The sequence below is a fragment of the Pelodiscus sinensis genome, chromosome 10, assembly GCF_049634645.1.
Source record: "Pelodiscus sinensis isolate JC-2024 chromosome 10, ASM4963464v1, whole genome shotgun sequence".
NCBI classification, from domain to species: Eukaryota; Metazoa; Chordata; order Testudines; family Trionychidae; genus Pelodiscus; species Pelodiscus sinensis.
The window spans coordinates 26,312,103-26,339,899 of record NC_134720.1 but is presented as its reverse complement, the minus strand read 5'-3'; the positions used below and the strand labels follow the sequence as shown (position 1 = coordinate 26,339,899).

The 27,797-nt window shown below is 45.8% G+C and overlaps 2 long non-coding RNA genes across 4 annotated transcripts in view; one reads left to right on the top strand and one right to left on the bottom strand.

Moving 5' to 3' along the window:
* Positions 1-19,074, bottom strand: part of LOC142830859 (uncharacterized) — a 62,686-nt gene extending 43,612 nt beyond the window's left edge. Inside the window, exons 1-2 of the long non-coding RNA XR_012906390.1 lie at positions 18,867-19,074; positions 1,228-1,806 (exon numbers count right to left, since the gene is read on the bottom strand). This is a non-coding gene — a long non-coding RNA (uncharacterized LOC142830859). The remainder of the gene's footprint in view (positions 1-1,227; positions 1,807-18,866) is intronic.
* The window catches only part of LOC142830858 (uncharacterized), a 65,082-nt gene extending 44,643 nt beyond the window's left edge, over positions 1-20,439 (top strand). For all 3 annotated transcript variants that reach the window (XR_012906387.1, XR_012906388.1, XR_012906389.1), the window contains 2 exons: positions 17,614-17,705; positions 19,753-20,439. This is a non-coding gene — a long non-coding RNA (uncharacterized LOC142830858). The remainder of the gene's footprint in view (positions 1-17,613; positions 17,706-19,752) is intronic.
* The last annotated feature ends 7,358 nt before the right edge of the window (positions 20,440-27,797 follow it).

Below are 27,797 nucleotides of genomic sequence, written 5' to 3'. Positions count from 1 at the left end.
CTGTAGCATGTCATGTATGACAGCTGAACTGTTCCTTAAGCTTCAAAGTGACAATGAAGAGTCAGACACTGGTCTTGTCTTGCCACATATCGTACATATGATATGAGATGTCTTGCGGCATTCTCACGGAGGTGCTGACCACAGTGGAATGTCACTTTGGAGTGCCCAAGACAAGCCCTGAATGGTGGGATCCCATCATTGTGCAAGTCTAGGATGACAAGCAGTGGCTGCGGAACGTTTGGATGAGGAAAGGTCTCTTCATGGGACTGTGTGGTGAGCTCGCCCCCACCCTGCGGTGCAAGGACACGAGACTGAGAGATGCCCTGCTGGTGGAGAAGTGTGTGGCGATTTATGCTGTAGAAACTGGTTACTCCAGACAGCTACTGATCAGTCACCAATGAGTTTGGAGTGGGAAAGTTCACAGTTGGCCTTGAGTTGATGAGAGGGTGCAGGGCTATCAGTTGCATCCTGCTCCAAAAGACTGTGACTCTGGGCAATGAGCATGAAGCTGTGGATGGCTTTGCACAGATGGGCTTCCCTAACTGGCAATAGATGGCACTGATACTCCAATTCAGGCATCAGACCACCTAGCCTCCGAGTACATGAACCAGAAGGGTTATTTTTCCATGGAGACCCCACCTGCCCCTTAATGCTGTGGTTCACAAAGCTATACACTGGGAGCCTTGATAGCAGCAAGGCAACTTGGAGCAGTTCAACAACAGGCTAAGCAGGTGCAGAAAGTCTGTGGAATGTGCATTTTTGTTGTGGAATGTTACCCTTACTGGGACAACGAACCCAACAGCTCTGCCATGGAACCTGTGCAGACAAACAGCCCAGCACCTGCAAGACACTTTTGATGAGATCTAATAATAGAGAGGTAGCTGTGTTAGTCTGATCTTTCTAAAATAAAAGGAAAAACTATGTAGCACTTTAAAGACTAACAAGATGGTTTAATAGGTGATGAGCTTTCGTGGGCCAGACCCACTTAAGCCCATGAAAGCTCATCACCTATTAAACCATCTTGTTAGTCTTTAAAGTGCTACATAGATCTCATCAAAAAGAAAAAACTATGAGGCTGATTACTGTAAAGTGATAGTCCATCAACACCCTGTTCTGCATCTGACTAACTCTGTCAGTACTAGCACCTCACAGACCCAAGCCTGCTTTCTGCCTCCCTTCCACCCAACAACTCATATCAGTGCACTTCCAGAAATCAAAACTGCTTACCAGGTGTGTCATCTGGTGTTTGTGCTTCTCAAACCTCCAACAGCTGTGACTAGCTAGCCTCCTTTGGGGTAGAACATTGCTCCTGATTGCATGCATCTGTGAATGCTGAACCATGCCCTGGTTCTGGGTCTTCCTTCAGCTTGGCGCACTCATTCACAATTTCCTCCTCTTGGCTCAGTCCACTCTGGGATGGTCCCTGAGGACCTGAAATATCCACAGGAATGGAAGTGGAGTCACCCCTAAGGATGCCATCCTGCTCTATGTAGAATTGGTAGGTAATGGGCACAGCACCAGAGCAGCAGTTTGCTGCCCGTGACTTGTAGTAGGGTTTTCACAGCTCCTTCACTTTGACCCTGCATTGCAGTGCGTCCCAGTCATGGCCCCTTTCAGTCATGCATCTTGATGTCAGCCTATAGTTATTGTAATTCCTATGGTTGTCACACAGCTGGAACTGGACAGCCTTCTTTCACCAAACACTGATGAGGTAAAGTACCTTGGTGTGGCTCCAAGTAGGGATCTCCTAGGGTATAGAGCAGGCACGACCACCTGGGAAGATGTTTTGAGAGCTCACCATGTATCCTGGAGCAAACAGAAAGACTTTCATAATTCCAAGGAAATATAAAGGATGGGTCATAGGCCAAGTCTACACTGGCAAATTCCTGCACAGTAAATCAGCTTCCAGTGCTATAACTCCCAAGATGTTCATACAGGCAAGACACTTAGGCATGTGTCTACACCGGCATGTTTTGTCACAGAAAACTGCCTTTTGGTGACAAAACAGTGAGAGCATTTGCACTGCGATGCAACTTTTGTGGGGGAAAAACACCCAGTTTTAGTAACAAAAAACTTCTAGCCCTGTGTGTGAGAGAAGCCTTTGCCTTTTCCTCTCCATTTTTTGTTGACAAAGGTCCAGTGTGGACTCTGCTGTTTGCTTTGCTGAGAGAACTGGCTCCTGCCAGTATCCTGCAATGCCTTCCCTGATGGATTTGCTCAATGTGTGGTGATCTCTGCTACCCTGCAGCCATGTGCCCCCGTTCTCTTTCAGAGATCTGGGAAGTATCAGACAGCTGAGCGAGCTGCTTCGTTTGGGGAACAAAGAACAAATTATTGGAATGCTTCTGTTTTACCTTGCTAGAAACACAGTGGCAGGCAGACTGCTGCTGCTGGGGGAAGGCTGGAGAGACTGCTGAACTGATTTGACATTCCTCAGCACAAAGAGCAAAGGGATCCTAGGAAGCACAGGGATCTGTTCTTCCTTCCCACAACACTGCACTGTGGGATGCTTACCTCATTGGTTTGCTCTTATTTGTTGTCACCAGGCAGGGTGCTAGTAATGTTGCCATGAAATGTCAACAGAGGCAGAAAAACCGGTTTAACTGTGTTTCACTTTTGGTGACACTGGCATGTCAACAGCACTTTTGTCACCAGACCTTCCCGATGTGCTCTGGATACAGTCCAGAGGGACCAGTGTGGACACTTGAATGGATTGCTGCATCCTGACTGGCCTCTGGAAATGGCCCATAATCCCTCAAATCCCGTCTACTCTTTGTTTGTGGAATGCACATATCCTCTTTCAGAGCTTTGTTTTGGACAGCCTGCATGCAGTGCTGATTTGCTCCAGGACACAGAGCAAATCAGTCAGATGGAATGCTCATGCTGTTGAACACAGAGGCAGGTGGCTGTGTAAGGACGGGGGGGGGGGGGGGGGGGGGGGAGAGAGAGGCTTTGCAAAGAGCAGAGGAAGGAGGTGGGAGGGGAGCTGAGATGTCTGGGTTCCCCTCTACCCCGGTTCAGGAGGTGTTATTTCCTGCCACTATCTGAACTTACAAGACAGTATGCTGACATCCCCCAAAACACTGTCACCCTCCCAGGCCCCCCCATTCCCTGTCACACTCTGCCTCCTGCCCCTGATTTCTGTCGAAAAGCAGCTCTCATTGTAGTAGGATGACCATGAAGCAATGGGATTGGGAAACCTGCATCAGATGACACTGACTGCTCCATGTGGCACTGCAAACCCTTCCCAAAGCACCAGGCAGCCAGTAGCACAGTGGGATAGTTACCACAATGCACTGCTCTCTCTGGTGTTGCAAGAGCTGCTAATGTGGACATGCTCCACCATCACAAAGAGCCTTGTGTGGATATACCACAGGGGTTTCCCTGCAGTGCTCTAAGGCTGGGTCTAGACTACATGGCTCTATCGACGGAGCCATGTAGATGAGGGTTGTAGGCAAAGGCAAATGAAGCGGCGATTTAAATAATCGCCGCTTCATTTAAATTTACATGGCTGCCGCGCTGAGCCGACAAACAGCTGATCAGCTGTTTGTCGGCTCAGAGCGCTAGTCTGGACGCTCCCCTGCCGACATCAAAGCCCTTTGTTGGCAGCCCCGGTAAACCTCATCCCACGAGGAATAACGGGGCTGCCGACAAAGGGCTTTGATGTCGGCAGGGAAGCGTCCAGACTAGCGCTCTGAGCCGACAAACAGCTGATCAGCTGTTTGTCGGCCCAGCACAGCAGCCATGTAAATTTAAATGAAGCGGCGATTATTTAAATCGCCGCTTCATTTCCCTTTGCCCAATAAACAAATCTACATGGTTCCGTCGACGGAGCCATGTAGTGTAGACGTACCCAAAGAGTAGCACTTTAACTGCCAGCACTTTACATCTGCTAGTGTAGATGTGGCCTGAGGGTTAATAGCCTGAGGGCACGGCAGTGGAGTTCAAACTAATGACCAGAGAGGCAAGGGAGGGTATGTCTACACTACCCCACTAGTTCGAACTAGCGGGGGTAATGTAGTCATCCGCAATTGCAAATGAAGCCCAGAATTTGAATTTCCCGGGCTTCATTTGCATGAAGCCGGCCGGCGCCATTTTTAAATGCTAGCTAGTTCGAACCCCGTGCCGCGCGGCTACACGTGGCACGGAGTAGCTAGTTCGGATTAGGCTTCTAATCCAAACTAGCTGTACTCCTCGTGGAATGAGGCACAATTGTGTTGGTGATGTGAGAATGCAAAATAAATATAATTCAAATGTATAAGTGAAACCCACTTTGTTTTTGGATTTACAAAATGTGCTAAATGGCTTGTCTGGTTTTCCTTAGTCTTTGCAGGAAAATTCTGCTCAGCATTAAGAATTGTCACACAAAATTTCAGGCAGTTCAATTCTGTTTTGGCAAATTGGTGAGGTAGGTATAAAGGTCAAAATCAGTCTCATCATGGGAAGCCAACTTAAAACATAACCCTGCAGAGATTAGTACTTATACATAATATACCTGGTAATAGCCTGAAAAGGGCAGCCTGCAGCCATAAATCAGTTGCATAAACCCAGACCACACAGTATATCTCTCTTATGCATTCCAACATTACAGAACTTGTCACTGGACAGAAACCTGCTTTCTTTACGTGGAATGAGACCGTAAACCAGACTAAAAGCATCACAAATTGTGATTGCTAAATTTCTTGGTTTATAGTTTCATTTTGTCAGCCAATATGGCAAAGAAAATTCAGATCTAATAATTTGTTTTTCTGGAACCATCATTTTGTTGACACTTTTGGCACTGTTCAAGCCTCTGCCACCAAAATAATTCATTGTATTGGGTCACACAGAAAAGAAGGATAAGTATTTTCTTTTGTTGGTTGAAATCATTTAATTTCTGTGCAATTCAAAACTGATTCATTTGGCACAATTGTGTGTTTTTTTTTTTTCTATTGCCTGGCATGTTGTATCATAGTTGGGTATACAATCTCTTTCACTTTACAAAGCAGTTGCCAAGTCTTTAGAAAGTATAGCTTTCAAAAAGCATTAAAGAAGTTCTCTCTGTGTGGAGCTATGTCCATTTAAGGGCACTGTGATGTTGTAAATGCAGAATCCTAGCAGTTCAAGTAGTTTACAGCAAGAGTTGTGGGGCACAAACTTTTGATTTGTTCAGCTCTGCAGATATAACAGAAGTATCATTTTAATGTTGTCTGGCCTGGCTTCACTTTCCACTAGACGCTATATTGTGGATACGTTTTTATGCCAGCCATGTCTCCCCCCGCCTCCCCAAATTTCTTTTACAGACCTAATACATTCCAATTCCTATTCCTGGGTTACCCCCCTGCCTCAGCTATGTGCCCCCTGGGATTACTGGCCCCCAGCCTGCTGCACTCTGCTACCCCAAGCTCTGCATCACTTGGGAGAGCAGAGTGCAACAGGCTGGGCTCCAGGCACTTGACTTCCCACCACGGTGGGGAAGCAGAGTGATCCCCAGCTAGGAGATGGCAGCAAAGGCTGTGTATGTCACTCCACTACCTGGGCTCCCATCATCACAGTGAGCGGGGGGGAGGGGTGACCTCCTCCTGCTGCCACTTCATGCCACTCCCCTCCCCCCCCATAAATCCCTGGGCTGCCCTGGTTTCCATGGGCTCCCAGCAATATGGGGGACAGTCCAATCCATAGGATGGTCGAGGCAGCTGCCATAGGGCCCTCCAAAGTGCAGGGCCTGAGCAGCCTCCCCGGAACCATCTTATGGATGGGACAGCTCTGGTTACAGCTCACAGATGGCTGTTACAGCAGCAATAGGTACCTGGAGTCATTTGGGGTGAGAAGTGAAAAACAATTGTGTGTCTTTCATTTCTGATGTTCTTTATGTAAGAATGCATCCAGCTGTTTACATTGTTGCTAAATGGATCTGATTGCTTTAACAAGTTTTAATTGTTAAAATAACTGCTACATTTATTTTCAATTCCTCCAGCTTTGGATGGTATGCAATATAGCACAGTTACTACAAGAACTGTTTTTTTGACTGGTAAAGTCTATTAAATGTATTGATAAGAGCCTGATTCTGCAAACCCTTTATTTTGTAGATTTGTATGAGTATAGTGCAAAATTACATGAATAAAAATTTTTCAGGACTGGGCCCTAAATTAAGATCCCTTACATCATAAAATTTCATGGTATTGGAAGAAGTCTTCTCGAACCTTCTTTACTTGTTGGCTGTTTAGTGGTTACATCCATTCTAAACCTGATAGGATCAGAAGTTTAAAAAAAAACATTTAATTTTATAAGCACCTACTCCTAGGGCACATGTTATCTTTGAGTGCTAAATAGGCAAGGTAAGTGAATGCCAGTGTATTTGCTGGTCTAGGGCCTACACTGGCTGGGCGAGCCGACATCCTTTTACTAAAGGCCTTATCCCTATCTCAGTGACTCCAGAGTAAGGCCATGTCTACACTGCTACTTTGGCATGCTGCAACTTTCTAGCTCGGGTGTGGAAAAAACGCCCACCACTGACTGCAGCACTGTGAAGTGCGGTTGTAAGCAGGCTTCCTGCACTGGGAGCTATGCTCTTCGTTTAGGTGGTGTACATAGAGCAGTCCCAGTGCTTTATGCAAATCTCTCTTCCTCAGCGGGTGCTGTGGCCAGACTTGCACTTTAAAGCACAGCTGGGGCCTGCTTTAATGTTGTAAGTGTAGACTTAGCCTAAATCTAGAGTAAATCCCTAAAATCAAACCCACTTGAAGTCAGTGGACACTCATGCGTAACTAAGGGCTTGTCTAAACTGCCACTTTACTGTGCTGTAACATTCTTTCTCGGGTGTGGAACTGCCCCCCCCCCCCCCCCCCCCCCCCCCCCCCCCCCCCCCCCCCCCGACATGAAGTTACAATGCTGTAAAATGCGTCTATAAACAGGCTTCAAGTGCTTTTAGCTGCTCGCCTCATGGAAGCGGCTTACCTAGAGCTGTGAGCCATGCCATGACCGTGCTGTTGTGTTAAAGTGCTGCTGCAGCTACAGTTGAAACGTGGCAGTGTAGACAAAGCCTAAATTCAGAATCTAATCCAAGTAATGTGATTAGACCCTAGATGTCTGAATAACTAGGTGCAATTTGAAGAGCTTTTAAAAATGAAATAGACTTTGGTTTCACTCAGAAAAATAAATTTTCCAGCCCTCTCAAGCCAATAACTTTTGTTTTACAATCCATACTTTGTGAAATAGCTTATATCCCAGCTTCATTTAACATGGATCCTTCAGGACCTTTCTATTGCCACCTTTTCACATTCAAAATTTCTACTTCAGCGTGAATGCATATGTTTGTCCTTGGTTTCCCTTGAAGACAACATAATTCACATAAGTCTCTACTATTTCACTTTCCCCCCTGAAGTTTCTCCTCTGATTTGCCCTCTAAATCTGTACCCTTTTCACACATGGGTGAACTTGAAAGTCATTTAGAATGGAAATAGGCTCAGCTAGCTCAGCAAACAGCACGTAATTATGCCTGGGAGGCTAGTTGGTAGGTTAGATATTTGTGGGTAATCTTTGCAGCTACTTTTCCACTCTGCAAAGAGAATGGGCAAATTTGAGAGGAGCCCAATTCCATTCATATATTCCCCAGTATACTGCCCACTTGGGAGCTTTTCCTCTTTCATTCGCTGCCTTTCCAAAAGTTATATTATTGGGCTGAATTCCCTCTTCACTCCCTTGGATCCTAATTCCACTCATTGTAGGGCAGCTGCAAGGTGTTTCTTACAGACAATGCACACACTTTTGTCTTCAGCGAAAACTGTGCTATGCTTACAATGAAGCCAGTCCTCACTGGCCTTGGGTGGGAGGAAATAAGTTCAGGTCACCAGTGTGACTGCACAATAAGTGGTCACTAGATTGCCAGCTAGGTCAAAATGCTCATTGCTTTATTTTCTCTTTGCCCCTTCTGATAATCTGATAAACTTTCCTTAGTCATATAACCTATTATATGCACATGACTACACCTAAGTAGCTCTAGACTGCTAAATCAAATATCTGTGTGTGAACAGGTGCACCTTGAGATTGATGTCAGCATTATGGGCGTAGAGATGCCTCACACTTTTCATATGTTGTCACCTGTTTGTGAGTCAAATTGTGACTTCTTGGCAGTGCATTAACTTAGTGGTGAAGACTCCCAGATTCAAAATTCACTTTGTATATCAATTTCTTTATCAAATTAGAAATGTTATATACATAGTCAGGTGGTTGGTCTTGCAGTAATAATGGTGTAATAGGTTTCACTGGTCTGGTCCTTGAGTTGTCGGCCCTGCCCGGGCCTTGCAGGACCCCCTCTGGGCTTCTGCCACCATCACTGCTCCAGATGACTCCAGATGACCCAGGGCCCTAAGGTCGAGGGGCAGCTTTTCCTCCCCCTATGACCTGACTGACACGGTGTCACCCTTAACTCGTCAGCCCATGGGCTTACCTCCTTAGCTCTGCCCTGGGTCGTTTCCTTCCCCTTCTATCTCAATAGGTCCCACGACCTCCTGGCTTTCTCCCACCCTTTCCTCCCCAGTCTCCCGCACCGCAGACCTTTCATTCCCGTTCCCCTCTTCCGCGCTTTTGTCTCTTGCTTGTCTAGACCTCTCCTCCCCTTCTGGGCCTCCATCCTCTCCTCTGACCTCCGCTTCTATGCCTCGGCATGCTTCCCTTTATAGCTGGGGCTTTGACCCCGGACCAATCCTCTATGCCCCTGCTCGTGTCCCCCGCCCCCTACCCGTGGAGGATGTGTCGCGCTGCCTGGCAACGTCTCCCGGGCCGGCCCCTTGCGTGCTGGTGCCTGTAGCTGGGGCAGTGTCTGGCACCACCGGTCGAGCTGGCCCTTTGTGCACCGGAGCTCCCCGTTCCCCTGTGGCTGGGCTGACTTTGGGGTGCTTTGTTGCCCCACTTCAGGCACATGCTCTGTGCTGCTCTGCTGCTTATTCCCCCCGGGGGGGGGGAGGGGCTACAAGTGCGGGGCTCGGCTGCCCCGTCACAAATGGATAGAAACGTTAAAAGTAGTTTAAAATGGAACTTGGACTCCAGGGCTGATTCCCTTTTGGTACTCCAAGTGCAGAAGATGGGGGAGCACAAGAAACCGAAAATACCTTGCCTCTGTGGGGAGTTTTTGTAAGCAGAACCTAGAGTCACAGATGCATTGGCTTGGGAGGAAGGAGGGGAGGAAGCTGCCACCATCAAGTGATTTACCCTAAAAATTAAACCGGGGGAACACTTACATTCCTCCCCCTGGAGTACCCCAAGCTCACTTGCTCCAAAAGAGCTTGGGGGGGGGGGGCGGGGAAGAGAAAAACAAGCTGCTGTCTCTGGTAGCTGACCACTCAGTCTAGGCAGGCAGATACATACACACAGACCCTCTATTACTTTGCAAGACACATGAATCAAATCATCACCTTAAAGTGACTTTTATTAACAAAGAAAAGATATACTTGATAAAGCATACTTAATTACTAGGTGTTGCAGAGCAACTAAGTAAAACAAAACACAGAAAATCTTTGAGAACAACTCTTAGGCTGTGTCTTTTTTTTTTTTTTTTTTTTTTTTTTTTTTTTAAGGCTTACAGGATCTTTCGAAAAAGCACGCAGTTTTCCACAGAACTGCTAGACTGCAGTTTCAATTTTGAAATAGCGCTTTTTCAAAAGAGCACCATTATATGATTATGCAAATGAAGCACGGGATATTTAAATCCCCGCTTCGTTTGTGCTTTCGAAGTGCTTCATTTACATCTCTCTGCTGACAGAGGGGTGTAGTCTAGACACAGCCTTAGTGAATGGGGGAGGAAAAGCGTCGATTCACACAGAAAAGTTCAAACCAAACAACCAAAATAAAGAAATATCCTGAGCGTGACTAGATATGCTTTGCCTTCTACTCACGATCCATGCTGATCCATATTTCCAGGTCCAGTTTACTCCCATGTCCAATATTTCTTGTAGGCATGATAATTCTGGTCCCTGCATCTGCTCTCTCCAGCCCTTACTTAGAATACATACAAAGGAAGAGCAGACCATGTATCTATATCCAATTCAGATTTCAGCACTGTATCCCCATTGGTACTTCTGGCTCCCTGGCAACATCCTTGCTAGCTACCTGAGTTTAACCCATTAGACACCAGGTGCTGGCCAGCACGCCTGTCCATCGCAGGCTCTTTAGTCACTTAGGTGCTTTTCAAAGCCCTACCTGCATGATTAAAGTGCTCCTCTTTTAAATAGACTAATACAACTACAGGAACAAAGGACTATGCATTACTATGGACAAGAAGCACAGTGATTGTGCTACAGAATACCTGAACTATCTTGCAGGGGACTTGAACCTAGCTTCCTTCACATTTTTTTTTTTCAAAGAGCAACTTGCAATTCAAAGCACCCAAACAATGCTACTTCTGTGCCAGCTGTTTGGGCCAGCAACCATCTTTTCACTCTGAGTTTGTAAAGAGTCTAGCAAAATGTGGGTCTTTGGGTCCAGGAATGGGGCTCTGAGGTGCTACTGCAATACCAAGAAATAATAACAAAGTATTAATCCTGAAGAGCAAATCTTAAACTCTTTACTGCAGATCATGAGTGGTGGGGTGACCCCATGGCTCAGAGAGGCAAACCCCACACGCCACCCCTTCTGCCCAAGGCCCTGCTCCTAGTGTGGCCATGGCGAGCCTCTTCCCATTGCCCCCTCCTCCCTATACACGATGGCTGTGTCTACACTGGCATGAATATCTGGAAATGCTTAAAATGGAATACTATTCCGTTTTCAGTTTTTCCGGAAAAGGAGCGTCTACATTGGCAGGCTGCTTTTCCGGAAAAGCCCTTTTTCTGGAAAAGTGTCTGTGGCCAATGTAGACGCGCTTTTCCGGAAAAAAGCCCCGATCACCATTTTCGCGATCGGGGCTTTTTTCCGGAAAAGACTACTGGGCTGTCTACACTGGCCCTTTTCCGGAACAGTGTTCCGGAATAAGGACTTATGCCCGAGCGGGAGCAGAATAGTTTTTCCGGAATAGCGGCTGATTTTGTACAGTAGAGCGTCGTTGCTTTTCTGGAAATTCAAGGGCCAGTGTAGACAGCTCGCAGCTTATTCCGGAAAAGCGGCTGATTTTCCGGAATAAGTGGCCCAGTGTAGACACAGCCAATGAGAATGCTCTGCTCTGCCCCCAGCCTGGGATAGCATGGCTCCAAAGAGTGTTGTAAAACTACTCATGCATGTGTGTTCACGGGCTCTCTCCCTCTGTCCTTTTCCCAGCAAACTGCCATTAAAGTCATGGACCAACAATGGATTTTTTAAATCTGTGCTGAAATAGGCCCATTTAAAAATTAACATGGCAAATGTGAATTCTGAAAACCCCTTTATAAACAGTTACTTCTGTGGGAAGCCCTATAGGCAGAGCTTTCCCAAGCCTCACACTTTGTGGGGCCCTGTGTTAGCTGCCCTAACTGTCCTATGGATGGGATAGTCCCCCATATTGAGGTTAGCCCGCAGGGCCGAGAGCAAGTTGAGATATTACCTGGCGGGTCTGGGGCCAGCAGAATGAGTTGGTTCCATCCCCTCCTCCCCCCTCTCTACCACTCATTGTGGTGGCGGGAGCTGTGGGAAGCAGAGCAATGCGGCAGTCTGCTCTACTCTGTTGCTGTCTCCTAGCTGGGTTGCTCCACTCCATTCCCTCCAGCAACAGGGCACTCGGGAGCAGAGCAGAGTGGGCTTGGAGCTAGGTTGCTCTGCTTCCTGCCGCTGCAGTGAAGTGGAGCGACTCAGCGGGGAGATAGGTAGCATAGGGGAGCAGGCTGCTGGGTCGCTCCACTTCCTGTGGCTCCCCACCATTGTGTTAAGTTCAGGGGGAGGAGTGACCCCTGCTGTTGCCCTGCACTAGGCCCCGATAATCCCCCAGGTTGAGTTGCTTGGAGGAGGGCACTTCAGGGAAGTCGGAGGGAGAGCGTGGGGTTGGTAAGGTCTTGGCCCGGCCCCGCTCCCTCTGGCCAGGGCTAGTGGGCAGGGGGTGGGGGTAGAGGGGAAGGGAGTAGAGCTGGGGCTGGTGTGGCCTCAGCCCTGCCCAGTGGCCAAGGGGGAGAGAGCCAGGTCTGGCACAGCCTCAGGGCTACTGATGGGAGGAGTGGCCTCGGCCCAGCGGCTGGGGGCAAGGAGCAGGCCAGGGCTATCACAGTTCTGCCTGGCCCTGCCCCATGTCTGGAGCGGGGTGGGGGGTGGATCAGGGCTGTCTACCCCCAGAAAGAGGGGATTTGGCAAGTGTAACGAGCAGGGGGCACAGTCCCTTAGCAAAATTTAAAGAAAATTAAATAGCAAAAAGTAGAGCCCAGTGAAGACTTTTGTAGAAAGAAAAATAAAAGCAAAGTAATTGCACCAGATCCAACCCTGGGTTTGGATTAAACTAAATGATGTTAGGCTCTTCACCCTCAGGCTCTGTTTACATCTGTTGATAGCTTGTAAAAGAAGACTCTAAAGCTTTGTCTTAAAAGAATGCAGTGTTTTAGCAGGAGAGTGATAGAGATCATGGAATGATCAAATACCTGTAGGTATATGCCTCTGAGTACAATGCTAGTGAATGCCTTATATGGGAGAATCCTTTAGTCAAATGTGTCCCGGCCAAAACAGAAAGAAAGCTTTAGAAAATGTCATGTGTAGTGTGGGAAAGAAGAACCGAGACAGGTTTAGGTAACAGCTAAAGAATATTCTTTGACAGGATTAAAAAACTTGATAATTAAACTAAGGATTTTATAATTGCAGTATTTATTATGGAATGTTACTGAAGCCTTAGTGGACTTCGGACAACTAGATATATTTGTAGCACTCCCATGATGCTTCATGCTAATGTGTGTGCTCTAGATGACTCATATTTACTATTTACCCATTTGACCAAAGATTGTCTATTGTCACCTTGAATCTGTTGGCAAGGTTTTGCTGCTTTCACAGGAGTTTGGAGTTTTATTGTCTTCAGTTACCAGTCTTATGGCCTATCACAAATACAAAGTAAATATAACATAGAAAACTGAGATACAGTAGAGCCCCTTATCAAAGATACTGGGCAAGATGCTCCACTTACTTTGGGTTTACACTGTGCGAGTATGTTTGATTAAGGGCCATAATGAATCTGAGATTTCTGAGTTCTTAAGAACATATTTAAATAGCTAATTATTTGCACCACCACAAATTTCAGCTTATGGTCAATATATCCTGCCCCAAGTAGTGCCTAAAGTAAGACAAGGCCCCACACTTCATGAAACTTGGGTGCAAGCCTGGAGCATGTATGCGCAGATTGAAAGTTGTCTAGGGGTGCTGGGATAGATTGGAGGTTGACTGGAACCACTAAGTTCAGGAGGTGGATGATGGAGTGTCTGAGTCATTAAGTACTAGAGGGTAGTGGGTGAGGAGCTAAATGAAGGATGGCTGTGTAGTGGGTGGGTCTTATGGTAGGATGCTGGACGCGTGCTAGGGTAGATGAACGGCTACTGTCTGGGAAGGAGGTGTGGGTGGATTTGAGGATTGGCTGGGGTAGCTTTGGGGTACTCATGAGCACTTTTTCTCTCTGCCATTCAATTTATATGCTGCTCCTGCTTCCTCCCCCCCTCCCCCCCGCTGCTGCTGCTGCCCTCTCCAGCTCCTTTCCTGCTCTTCTAGGGTATGTCTATGCAACAGTGTTATTTCAGAATAACTGATGTTAGACCGAAATAGCACAGTGCGCATCTACACTGCAAGCCTTTATTGTGAAACAATATCGAACTGGAGGACTTCTTCCGACTCATGGTAACCCTCGTTTCACAAGGAGCAAGGGAAGTCGAAGGAAGAGTGTTCTTCCTTTGACTTCCTGCTGTGTAGACAGGGCCAAAAGCCGAGTTGACTTAAGCTACGCAATTAACATAGCTGAAGTTGCATGACATAATTCAGCTTCAGCCCTGCTGTGTAGACGTGCTCCTGGAGGCACAATCAGGGAGGAGGCAGTCAGGCCACACAGCCTCCTGCTGCTAGGCTCCACAGCAGCATCTAGTGGATGAAGGAGCAGCTACAGCTCTTGTCCAGAGCTCAGTATGGCTTGTTAGCCTGGTGAATGTTGCCTTTTCTAGGGTGGTTAAAATCACACAGCCTTGTACTATGTAACCCTGTATAAGGTAGGTAACAATTCCTGTTATTTCTTAATTAGAATCTGCATTATTTCGTAATTGGGGTTTTTTATACTGTTCAACATCAAATACTTGAAACGTTGCATTTTCTTGACCAGTGTACAAATGAACCCTATTTTATTCATATCACTCGTGTCTTCAGGAAACTGCTGTTGAGCCTACTGCCGCTCCCTTTTCCAGGCTTTTGCTTCTTGATGTAACACAAAGCTGCATTTCAATTGCATTTATGTTGTACTTGTGTTTGGAACTTAAAGCATGCACACTGCGATCTATTTTGAGTAAAGATGAAATTCTATAAGTAGAAAGAAAGTTACATGGGGCCCAAACTGTTTCAGAGCTCTCACGTTATAAACATGTTTTACCACCAATAATAGCTTTCTAAATCTATAAAATATAAATACATTGTTTTAAAAAATAACTATCCCTAATGCTAACTGTATCTTCTACAGTAGATAGCATGTAATAGTTTGCATTCATTCTGTATAGCTCTCAGTCCAAATAGATCAGTTACAAAAAATGCAAATGAGGCATAAAGCAATTTATGGGAGGATTAACTCTGACAAAAAGGATTATTTTATCTGGATGTAAGTTTTAGGACATTTCAAGTTTGGAGTTTTTAATCAATAGATTAATTCCTTATGGGTGCTACTTACTATAGCTCAGTCAAAATCCAGCTGAGGCTTATTGGGACTAAAAGGGCATGTCTACACTAACAAATTATTTCAAAATAATAACTCCTGAAATAACTATTTTGAAACAGCGTGTTCACACTACAGGGAAGCCTCGAAATCAGTCCAAGGCAGGCTTCCTTATATGGATGTGCTACCTTGACTTAGAGCCCCAGGAAGCACGGCAGAGTAATTACTTTGAATGACTCTGGGGATTATTTTGAAATAGCAGCAGTACAGCATGCACACTACCACTATTTTGAAATTAACTATTTCAAAATAAGCATGATTCCTCGTGGAAAACAGGAGTTATTTCAAAATAACCAGCCCATTATTTTGAAATAATGGGCTTGGTAGTGTGGATGCTCAGCTTGTTATTTTGAAACAACTCCCTACTGTAGACCAGGGCAAAGGTGTTACTATCTGATGGTTGTTTCTCAGTGTGCAAGTGTCCATATCACAAAACTGATGGGAACTTTTTTGGCATTGCCAGCTGCAGGGGCAGATGACCATTTTGCAGGGCCCAGGGCAGCACAGTTTTGCGGGGCCCCCCTTTGCCATGGCACAGGTGCGGGGCTTCTTGAAGCGCGGGCCCCGGGGTGGCCGCCCCCGCTCGCCCTGCCCTATATCTGCCCCTGGCCAGCAGAGAAGTAAAGCTACATCGGCATAGACAGGCCCCTTTCACTCTGAATGAGAGGCACTGGGCTGGGCATTATTTGCAAAATTATACTCCCACTGCCTGGAATCTGTTTATTCTGTGGGTGTGTAGAAGGCTGTAATCTATTGGTATCTTTAGTGAGCACTAAAATGATTGCTTCTCTCGGGGTTGATGACAGAAGTTTTCTTAATCTCTCTAATGTTCTATTCATGATATCATCTGCCAACTCAGCAGTTCACAATCTGTCCAGAGTGGATCATGAACAACCCAGTTTTAATAGGGTCCCCAGAGCTGGTGTTAAACTTGCTTGGGCTCAGGGCGAAAGTTTGGCCCTGGGTGGTGAAACTCAAAGCTTGAACCCACTGCGTAGGGCCAAAGCTGAATCCCATTCCCCATCAAGGGCTGACATCTAAGAGCTTCAGCCCTGCATGGCGGGGCTCAGATTACAGTTCCCCACATGACTGGGGCTGGAGCCCTTTGGCTTTTGCCCTCTTCCCTTCTACCCCCTCAGGACGGTGGGACTTCGAGGAGCTCAGGGATTTGGTCCCCCTTCCTGAGGTCATGTGGTAAGTTTTATCTTCAGAAGGGGGTCATGATGCAATCAAGTTTGAGAACATCTGTGCTAATTCATAGGACAGTCATAAAGTAATCAATCAGCTGCCTGAGAACAGACAGCACCTATCAGCAGAAAAGATCCAGTGAAGTTATCACTGACCAGAAAAAATAGTTTCTACTAAAAAATAGTGCCGCTCAACATTTCTACCACCGAGAGGAAATGGAGAATACCAGTATTAAGATATAAAAGAAAGAAAAACCAGCTTAGCATAATGACACAATATGACAGTTGTGACCAATAGAATGCCACATTTCATAGCTGTAGGCATCCTATGTGCTATATCTACATTATGTCTTGTTTGTTGGCCAAATTACTTTGGGAGAAGGGTGTTCTCTATTATTTTTAAATCGTTGCCAAAAGATGAGACCTATTATTTTTAGGTCACTGTAGGAGCGTAATCATCTAATTTTAGGTCACTAAGTTACCCTTTCTTTCTCTTTCTCTTTTAATGCTGATTTTGCCAGCCTTAGTTGTTGAGGTGTGTGTGGTTTTTTTGGGAGGGGAGTTGTTTTGTGGTGCTTCTGAATTGTTGAATGATAGAAGACAAACATAACTCAGGAAGAGATTAGGTGGATATGCTTTTAGTTTTATTTTGTTGTTTTCCAGTTATTTGCTTTCACTCTTTCTTGATTATATATGCTTTCAACTCAAATATAAACTACAAAAATATTTCAACCAAAAAGAGCAGAAACTGAAATTTTAAAATAAAAAAGAAGCAAAAGTTTCTTGTGCAATTTTACTTTGAATTTCAGTAATAGCTGGGCTTATTTAAATCTATTAAGGCAAATTTGAAAAATAGTGGAAAGGATTTGTGGATAACAGATGCATATCACAACATCATACTCACCAAGCAGTGAGGCATTACAAATACTTCCAATATATTTTAATTTTCAGTGAGCCACTCACTCACAGCTACTCCTACTCATGTTAACTAATTTCTCCTGAGATTATAAGGAGTACTCACTATAGGGATATCTGGCAGGCCCATACGCAGCAGGGGGTGTGAAGAGTGCAAAAGCACCCCACAGGGTCCCCCAAGTAAGCATGCTCCAGCCGGCCAGGGGAAGAATGGGAGCAGTGTGCTGCCTACACCTCCCTCCCCCATGCTTTGACCAGCCAGGGGAAGAGTGGGGCTGATTTCCCTGCTTACTTGGGGGATCATAGGAGGTGTATTCACACCTTTATTGTCCACATTTACAATAAAGCACTGCCCCCCACTCCCCCAAAAATTCCTGCCTGCAAGCTGGATTTTTTTTTTGGGGGGGGGGTACATAAACAGGGCAGTAATATGTTTTTCATTTGCAAGCAAGCACTATTTCTGAAGGACAGATCTCTGCATGTTGTCCAGTTTTGCTCAAAATGGGTCACTTACATGGGGTGGCATTTTCCTTTAATTCCTCTTTAGTTGTGTTTTTTCTTTCAAGCTATACAGAATGATTGGCAGTTCCTTGGCCTGTTCCTGTGAGGTGTTGAGAACCTGTGTCAAAGAAATTGGACCAAGTGGCATGGCACTTAACTTCCTTTGAAATCGATATGATTTAAGTATCTAAATTTCAGAATCTGGATTTGACACCATGGAGGGTCCTCGCAAAAGAAGTAAGTGGCTATCATTTATACTAGACAGAAGAATACAACAGAGTGGAGGCAACGTAAGTCGTGTCTTACAATAATGATACATTTTATAGTAGTTATAGCAATTACTTGTTTTGGATCACATCATTTCATTTCCTTCATCTTTCCTCAAACAGTTCACTTTAATCTGATACAGGCAGTAAATCTTTCTCTTTCTTCTATCTCTCTTAGTCTTGTGAACCTTGTCTGCTTAAACATGAATGAGACTCCTATCTATAGGTGACTTGGCTTACTTTCCTTGAGTGGGCAGGGATTGCTGGAAACTGTTTACTAAACGATTCTTGTTTATTTATCCTGGATTCTCTTCTAATTTTCATTTGGGAAGAAAAAAGGGGGTAAATTAATGGGAGAAAAAAGTCTGGTTGTATCTAGGGATGTTAAATTTAGTTTAATAGAAATTCCACTGACTAGTTGATTAGTTTATCGGCTAGTCGATAAGCGGGGGAAACTGTAGATCCACAGCGGAATTAACTCCCAGCGCCAGGGGCTAACCCCGCTGTGGCTCTGCCTTTTAAATGTAATAAGAGCCAACAGGCTCTTAATACGTTTAAAATGCTGGCACACGGTGGGACCCAGTGTGAGCCGGGAATCAGCTGTCCCGGCGCGCTTTTTAAATGTATTGAGCTGGTAGGCTCTTAATAAATTTAAAAAAACAGAAGCACAGCACCTGGGACTGAGTGTGAGCCAGGAGTCAGCTGATTCCTGGCTCACACCCAGTCCCCTGTACCTCTCTGCCTTCCCTACCTCTCACGGAGATAGTGCTGGTGCTGGGGGGAACTGGCTTCTGATAGTCGGCAAAGTGTGGGGGGAAGCGACTAGTTGAGGGACTACTCCACTATCTGATAAGCTTATGCTTATCGGATAGTCGACTAGTTGCTTACATCCCTAGTTGGATCAGAACACAGACTCACAGGGATCCTCCTCCATTCAGTGTGGATATGAGGGTTGCTGTGTACTGAGCACTATTCCTCCATCCTCTTCAGTAGTTCAATTGCTTGTCCACCAGCACTTTGTTTTTGTTTTTGTGTGAAAAGGTCTCTCAGGTGGGAAAGCCTCTGATTGGAGACTGGCAGTGGCACCATTCCCTGGTTACCTTGCAGAGATATCCAAGTAAAGCATCACTAGTTCCTCCCAGGCCACCCGGCCAATGGACACACAAACTGGAAATGTTACTGTACCTCAGAATAGGAAAGCCAGCAGAGCAAGGCAGGACAGATCTGAGCCTAGGGGAGCCAGTCTTCCCTGTGCATCTCCAGGATCCTCATGAATTGACATCTGTAATCCGTTGTCTCCAGGCTCCTGCTCCAGACAGGATGCATCATAGAAACTGCATGAAGTTTAGAAATAATGCTCACATGTTTCAGTGACACACTTTAATAAGGAGAGAAAAAACAGTAAGTGCTGAGGTTGAGGTAGTTTTTTTCCCAAGTTAGAGAGAGGCTTTGCAAAAGATCCAGGGTGTTGGCACTTGGAAATGCATGCCATGCAAGCTAGTCTGTTGCATAAGCAAATAGGGCTGCTTTTTAAGTGTCTCTGAGCCAGAGCCATTCCTGATGTGTGATTCACAGAATGGGTGCCAGTCCAACTCAACCAGAAGTGAGGAAATGCCTCACATTCATGCCTCGTCTCCCCTTATTTCAACAAGTATTGGAATATAAGAAAGATAAGATAAAACTGAGGTAATGAGGACATTTACACTGGAGAAGGGAAAAGAAAGGTTAGGGAGATGGAACAGTACAATAGAATGGGAGGTAAATGAAGCAATTTAAGATCCTAAGAATGAGCAGCTGATAAGAAAGTGAGGAAATGATAACAGAGCCTGTATGAAGGGAACAGCCAGTTAAACCAGCCTTCCCGCAGGGTTGGTCCTAGAAGAGTGCCTTTGTCTCCCACTGGCTTCTGTGGAGGGCAATACTTAGTACCTTACAGAAGCAAAATGATCATAAAATCCTGTTTTTCCTGAAAGTTCATTAAATCAGAACAGAGCGATTTTAACTTCCCCTTTTCTTTTATGTTAAAACAGAATTCATTGGAGATAGATTCTGAACCGTATTCTTTTTTCAGTTATATCAGCTTGAAGGCTTGATTCTGAACTGCTGTGGTATAAAACCTGAGCCAAATGAGCAGCCAGCTCTGACATTCTGATTGGCAGTCATTGTATCACCACCTGGCACTTACCTCACAAAAGAGTGAATGACCAGACAAAGTACAAGAAAATGGAGAACCAGGCCCAGGGATTCTACAGTGTGAGTCTCCATAGAATGGCTCCAGTGTAAATCAGAAATATTCAGATGGAATAATGCAATAAGAAGAGGTAATGATATGCTGAAAGACCCAACATAGGATGGGTGAGGACAGAGATTATTTCAGAACTGGGGCTCATTTTTGCAGAATCTGGCTTTTAAACAAAGAACCATGGAGTTTTTAAATTCTGCTTATGGAATTAAGTTAATCTTTTGCCAACTGATTATTTAGCCAATTGAAGCAATCTGACACATCTTTTTACCCCCCCCCCCCCAAAAAAAATTGCTCACATGCCTCAGTACCATGTGAATAGAGACCCTTCTGCTGGTGGGTAAAAGACTTGGAAATTTAATTATATAGATTTGTTTTTTAAATAGAAAATTAGATAGCCTATCATTTTTCTATCCATCTAATAGAATTCTATAGCAGGGCTATAATTTTTTTTCTGAAATTCTATACGATGTTACAGAAACAGTCATTCTATTCTATTAAAATTTGTTAACCATCCTTAATATTGACTTTAAAAAAATATAAATATAACATTTCCAGTTTGTGTCCATCTCCTCCTGTTGCCCTTCTGGCAACGCACCCAACCCTCACCTTTTATTTTCTCCTTGCCCTTTACATGCGTGGTCTAGTCACCACATTGTCACCTGCCACCATCTGGTTGGCCCTGGTATTCCTAGTCCAGGCAAGGTTCACATCATGATGGTCTTGGGGTGGATCATTTTTAGTCTGGAATCTTCCCCCTGATTTGTTTGCTTTGGGTGAACCCCACAGGAGCACTAGGAGACCTAGCCCTAGGGTTTGTCAGAGCGCACAAGCCCCTCCACTGCAAGAAAATAACAATCCTTGGAGGAGTATAATTATTCTTGGAGAGGATCCTCACCAATGGTCATGAACTGTAGGCAATGGCTGAGAGGACAAGATCACAGGTACAGGTGGCGGAAATGAGGTTTCTCCACAGGATGGCTGGGTTTACTCACCAAGATAAGACCAGGAGGTCCTGGAGTACAGCTGCTGCTTCTCTGGATTGAGAGGAGCCAGTTAAGGTGGTTTAGCCTCTGGGGGCATCCTTATCAAGTAATTCTATCAGGCATGTCCCACTGGGTGGAGACCACAAGGCTGTCCCAGAACATAGTAGAGGGATTATTTATATCTCCTGGTTGGCTGGGGAATCCCTCAGGAGGAGCCGGAACCTTTTGTGAAGTAAAAAGTAGTCTCTTCCTTCCTGCTTGCCATGTTGGCACCACAACTCTCACCAGGAAATGTGGCATAAAGGAAAAAGAAGAACAAAATAAAATAGCTGATGATGATTTATTCTGTAATCTATTTTTTTTGGGGGGGAGGGGCAGTCTCTTTGGCTTGCAAGAGTGTTTTCCATAGGGCTGATTAGACCCTCTCAAAATCAGGCTCTTAGGTAAGGCAATGATATTTTGCCTTTAGCATGTAGTTCTCTTGGGCTTAACTAATATGATCATGCAGCAGTACTTGGATAATATCATTGTTTGTACACAGCAGCACTTACAGGACTCATCTGAGATCAAGGACTCATGGTGCTAGGCTGTCACACACAGTAGAAGACCATCCTTGTTTCAAAATCCTTTCAGTCTAAGCAGGTAGACAAAGTGTAGGAGAAAGGAAGTTTTATTATACAGATGGGGAACTGGGTCACAGACAGATTCAGTGACTTCTCCAAGGTGTCTCCCACACACAAACAAAGTCTATGGCCAAGCTGGGAGTTGAACCCAGGTTTAACCATAAAACCGTTCTTACTCTAATATCAAGAGAGAGAGCTGTTGAATGTTTCATTTTTCTGTTATTTCACTATTGGTATCATGTTACTTTATATGCTAGAGTTGTACTAGACCCAAACAGCAGGCACAACCTAACTTCCATTTACTGCACCTAAAAAATCCTTTGGGGATTGTGACGGGGTAGGTTCCCCCCACGCTAGGCCAGAAGTGGTAGACTCCACTATGAGGGCCAGCGTGGCTACATCCCCTGTAGCCTACTGGGCATGCTCCCGCTGCTCGGGTATAAAAGAGGGCTACTCAGGGCAGAAGGGGTGGACTTTGGGAGGGGAAGGAGCCAATGGGGGAGCTCCTGGACAGCCCCTGCATCTGGAGCAGACAGCCTTGGAGCAGCCCCAGCCACCACAGCAGCTACAGAAACAGCCACCCACTGAGCAGCACCAGCCCCCAGAGCCACTACAGCTGGAGCTGCACCAGATGCCACAGCAGTCACAGCCGCAGATGCCTTCGCAGCAGCATCAGGCACTGCAGCAGCCGCTGCAGAGGACAGCGCAGTGCACCAGTGGGGTAGGAAGTGACCCAGGGCTTGTTTAGTTTGGAAAAGAGAGGACTAAGAGGGGACATAGAATCATAGAACCATAGAGCTGGAAGAGATCTCAGAAGGCCATTAAATCCAGCCCCCTGCCCAAGGCAGGACAAATCCCAATTAAATCAGCCCAGCCAGGGCTTTGTCAAGCAAAGATTTAAACACCTCTAGGGATGGAGACTCCACTACTTCCCTAGGTAACCCATGCCAGTGCTTCACCACCCTCATAGGCTACGTCTACACTGGCCCCTTTTCCGGAAGGGGCATGTAAATTTCACTAGTCGTCGTAGGGAAATCCGCGGGGGATTTAAATACTTCAAAGTAAGAATAAGAGCCTCCGGAAAAGGGCACTTTTTCCGGAGGATCGGGGCCAGTCTAGACGCTCTTTTCCGGCTTTTTTAAAAGCCGGAAAAAAGCGGCGGACATTTTTATTTAAATGCCGCGGGGGATATTTAAATCCCCCGCGGATTTCCCTATGACGACTAGTGAAATTTACATGCCCCTTCCGGAAAAGGGGCCAGTGTAGACGTAGCCAATAGTGAAAGAGTTTTTCCTAATAACCAGCCTAGGCCTCCCCCAATATAACTTAAGATCATTGCTCCTTGTTCTGCCATCCATCACTACTGAGAACAGCCTCTCTCCATCCTCGTTAGAACCTCCCTTCAGGAAGTTGAAGGCTGCTATCAAATCCCCCCTCACTCTTCTCTTCTACAGACTAAATAAGCCCAAATCCCTCAGCCTCTCCTCGTAGGTCATGTGCTCCAGCTCCCTAATCATTTTGGTTGCCCTCCACTGGACTCTCTCCAATGCGTCCACATCCTTCTTGTAATTGGGGGCCCAGAACTGGACACAATACTCCAGACGTGGCCTCACCAGAGCCGAATAAAGAGGAATAATCACATCTCTGAATCTACAGTACTGGCAATTCTCCTCTTAATGCAACCTAATATACATTAGCCTTCTTGGCTACAAGGGCACACTGTTGACTCATATCCAGCTTCTCATCCACTGTAATCTCCAGGTCCTTTTCTGCAGAACTGCTACTTAGCTAGTTGGTCCCCAGCCTGTAACAGTGCTTGAATGATAACAGTTTTCAGGTATCTAAAAGGGTGTCACAGGGAGGAGGGAGAAAAATTGTTCTTCTTGGCCTCTGATGGTAGGACAAGAAGCAATGCACTTAAATTATGGCAAGGGAGGTATAGGTTGGCCATTAGAAAAAAACTTCTTAACTGTCAGGTGATAAACTGCCTGGAATAAGTTGCCTAGGGAGGTTGTGGAATCTCCATCACTGGAGATATTTAAGAGCAGGTTAGACAGACATTTATCAGGGTGTGACGGGGTGTAACAACCCCGCCACTCGTGCGAGGCGAACGGGGCAGCCGGGGGGCAGGCAACCGGCGCGGCAGGCCCGAGCGGGGGTGGAGGGACATGTCATCACGCGGCGCCGGGGCACGCTGGTGATGACGTCAGAAGGGCGAGGCCAGGGAAGGCGGAAGGGAGGGGGAGGATAAAAGGAGCAGGAGCGGCCGGGGTAAGGGGGACGGAGCCAGCGGGGTCAGGAGGCGAGGAGAGAGAAGAGGAGACTGCGGAACCTGGACAAGGGGGCAACGGAGGTGGCGGGGAGCCCGCGGAGGCCAGTGGGTGACCGGCACGGTTGAGGGCCGGCGGAGTGGAGCAGGACCCAGGGTGGGCTGTGGAACCCGTGAGCAGGTGTGTTTGGGGTACCAGCCCCCCCTGCTACCACTGAGAGTGTCTGTGTCAGGGCCCTGGGTCGGGGTCCGGAGAGAGGGTGGGCCCGGACCCCCCACTCTGCCCGGAGATTCGGAACCAGGTGGTGCGTTGAGCGCAGCCTAGGTGCAAACAGGAAGGGTGGCGGCCTGGACTGGCGACCCCGTGACACAGGGATAATCTAGATGGCGTTTGGTCCTGCCATAAGGGCAGGGGACTGGAGTTGATCTCCTGAGATCCTTTCCCGTTCTAGTGTTCTATGAGTTACTTTGTACTTGTCTTGAAGAAGTGCCCTTCTTCACATGCATATCATCCTGGGAACATGCTGGCTGAACAGAGCTAAATGAAGGGCATCAGCCAGCACACAAGGACATCTAATCAGTTTGACCAGAACCACTCCTTTGGTCCTGTGGATCTATATCAAACAATATCAAGCAGGATTCAACATTCAAAGCAGTGTTCACTGGACTCCTTCTGTACTTCATACATCAGACTTCTTGTCACACAAGAGCCCTTTTCTAGGAATAACATTCAGACTGTGTCATAACAGGAGTTGTCATTAATCTAAAAAATAAGCCCTCCTTCTAAACCTTGGCTTGCCACTACTTCATCATGATATTCATCCGTCCCTCTACAAGGCTTTTACAAATATTGGTCTCTGTTATTAGGTCTCCTTTTCAAATGAACATGAATATAATTCAGATGCTGGCAAAGAGAGGTAGCTAACTTGTTGATTAGGGTTAGGGATTGGCTATCACCTCCCTGGAACTTGGTTTCCCGTGCCTTTCATGAAACTGTCCAGATTTGTTTTTTCTGTGTTTGGCTCTGCTCTGAAATAGAGGATTAAAACCAGTAATGGTTCAGAGGACACACCACACAAGGCATTGTAAACACCTAGATAGACAAAGCTAGGCAGATACTTTCCTATAAAGATTTTATTGAAATTCATTTGAAATGACTTGCCTAGCTCACTCATGGATTCTATGCTCTTGAATAAGGTAATCACCCCAAATTCATGCAATGAAACAGTCACACTTCACCAGATGAAACCATCATGTCTCTTTCTGACTCTAGCACTCTTTCCCTTTTGTGTCTGTGCGTCATCATATCCTTTATTGACTTACAGAAGTTACATGAATTATATCAGAGCTTTCTAACCCAGTTTAGTTAAACTGATGCAAAACAAGTTTAAGAGAATCTCATTTCACATTAGTTTAAACTTGTTCTCATTTAACATAAGCTAAATCAGCATAAGCCAGGTTTTTATCCATTTAAGGCCAAGGTTCCACACAGGCTTTTGCACTGATTTAAATCAATTTTAAATCACACAGCTAGTTGATTTATCTAGCATTTTGTAAGACAATTTAAAATATAATTAATTCCTTAATTTTTGTGAACTGTTTCATTAATTTTTCCATTGGAGTAATTGGATCAGCAAAAAATAAAAACATTAAAAAAATCAGATTTCTGTACGCTTTTCACATTATATCCAGACAACGGAGTTCTTTTTGATGAGCATTATTTCTATCATTCAAAATTTTCTCATCTTTCATGCCATTCAGATGTTGGCTTTTACCCAGTTCAGGGCCTCATTGTTGGATGTATTTTTCTGGATATGTTGGAGTGTACATATAAATTCTGTCTTCAATGGAGACTGAGAAACATGTATCAAGGCTGCCAAGTTGATAAGAAGCGAGACACTGTGAATATGAACCAACCACTATATGACAGAATGAAAAACAGTGTGGCAGGGAAGTTATATTAAAGTGATCGTAACTGGGGCTGAACTTAAAATAGTGTGACAACTTGACAAGTAGGCTTTTTTCCCTAGGGTTGTCTCATGTATGTTCTTGGTTTGGTAAGGGAAATGAAAAATGGTCCATCTGGAGTGTTTTAACATTTAGTTGCTTTCCTTTTTTTTTCCATTGGAATTTTTCAGCCTGATTATTTTATCCTGTGAAGGATTATTCAGTGGTGTTTATGGATGTCAAGAAACTTTTTTTCATCCGTGTAATGCCAGTTTAAAAACCTTTTTATTTTCTTTGCTGTCCCCTGTTTAATATGCTCTGAGATAATTTAACTACCTGTCTCCTCTGACTGATTACAGTGATTCATAGATTTTTGAGGTTCAGAAGAGCCCAATCAGCATGTCTGACCTTCTTACATACACCAGTCAGAGAATTTCAAACAGTGATTTATGCCTAGAGTTGCCAGCTCTCCAGGATTGTCTTGGAGTCTTCAGGAATTCAAGATTAATATTCAGTGAAATATGATATGATGAAACCTCCAGGAATACATCCAGCCAGAATTGGCCACCATAACTTCTGAGGTCGTAGGGGGAAATTGGCATCTTTATTTTCCTCTGACACTAATAGTCGGAGCCCTTGTTGTAACTTAGAGCCTCTTCAGGGCTGCTTTGAGTGACATTATGTGTAACCAGCAGCCTCAATGGCCAGAAGTCTTATGGAGTGTTATACGTATCATCTCACCCCCTTTCATTCTGCATGCCTGCTTCTTGCACCCATCGCAGACCTTGGCTTACACAAAGGGAGTTGGGGGTGTAGAGGCAACTCTGCTGACTTATGCCACCTGAGGATGGGGGAATCTTTGGCTTTTTTTAGATAGCATTGTGGCTTCTAGGTACTGCCTGAGCTGCAAAAACAGCCAAAACAAAGGACTGAGCCCAGGACCTAACGCTAGTGGATTTCCTCTCTGTTGTTCCATAAAGAGTATGGGGTTTATGTTCTCTAGAGAACAGCCCAAAGAACAGCCATATCACTGGCCTAGGGAATCGAGTGATCTCTCAGGATATACACAGATCTTGGAGGAAGGCTCAAAGACAGTTTGTAGGATAATGATCATGTGTCTCCACACTGCCTCTTGGTCTTCCTACCCAAGTTTCTCTGGCCCTATAAATTCCTTGATGGCTGCTACCCTCCAAATATTGACGTTTAGAATGTTCATCAGAGGAAATCCAGGGAAGGTAATGCTGAGGGTCAGTACTAACTTTCTCTTTGATATTCTGAGAGAGAGACAATGGGATAGTGCAATAAAGTGGCAGCCTCACACCTAGCCCCTTTTGGAATTGATCAGAAGCCCACTGAAATCAGTGGATAAGGTTCCATCTGAGTGGATATTGTTCCCCTTAGGGTACCCACAAAGGAGCTTCAGAAGGATCAGAGGAATGAAGGTGCCATACCATCGTTTTCCCTTTCCCACTACCCTTACCTAGATCCTCCCGAGGAGGGCGCTGGAGTGATCTAGCTCCGTCTTCTAGAATGGAGTGAGATTGCTATAGTTGTATTGTTTCATTTAGTAATATCTTGTCTTTATATGGCACAGCTCATCTTTACAGAACCCAAAGCACTCATCAAATTTGCCAGACCTAGTTTCATCCACCACTGGGATGCCCCCTTCCCCCCCCCCCCATCCCCCTGCATTGAGGAGTCTGGGCTGGTGCTTCAGCCCCCACCCACTGTCCTTCCTGGGAATGGAGCGCACAAAATCTACTAACTTGAGTACAGCCTGTAGGCCGGGGTGGGCAAAAGGGCCTCTGTGGGCTGCATCTGGCCCACCAAGGGGGTGGATCCTGCCCACGGAGGCCCTGCTGCTCCCCTGCCCCCAGGCCTGGGGGTGGGTGGAGTGTGTGAAGTTTCTTCTGCCCTGCCCCCACCCTGTGAGGAGTGTGCAGCACTTAGAAGCACCATGCACTTTTGGCAGGGCGGGAGGAGGCTTTGTGCACTCACCCACCCCAGGCTGTGATTGGCCTGGGGACGGGGGAGTGCAGGAAGTCTCCT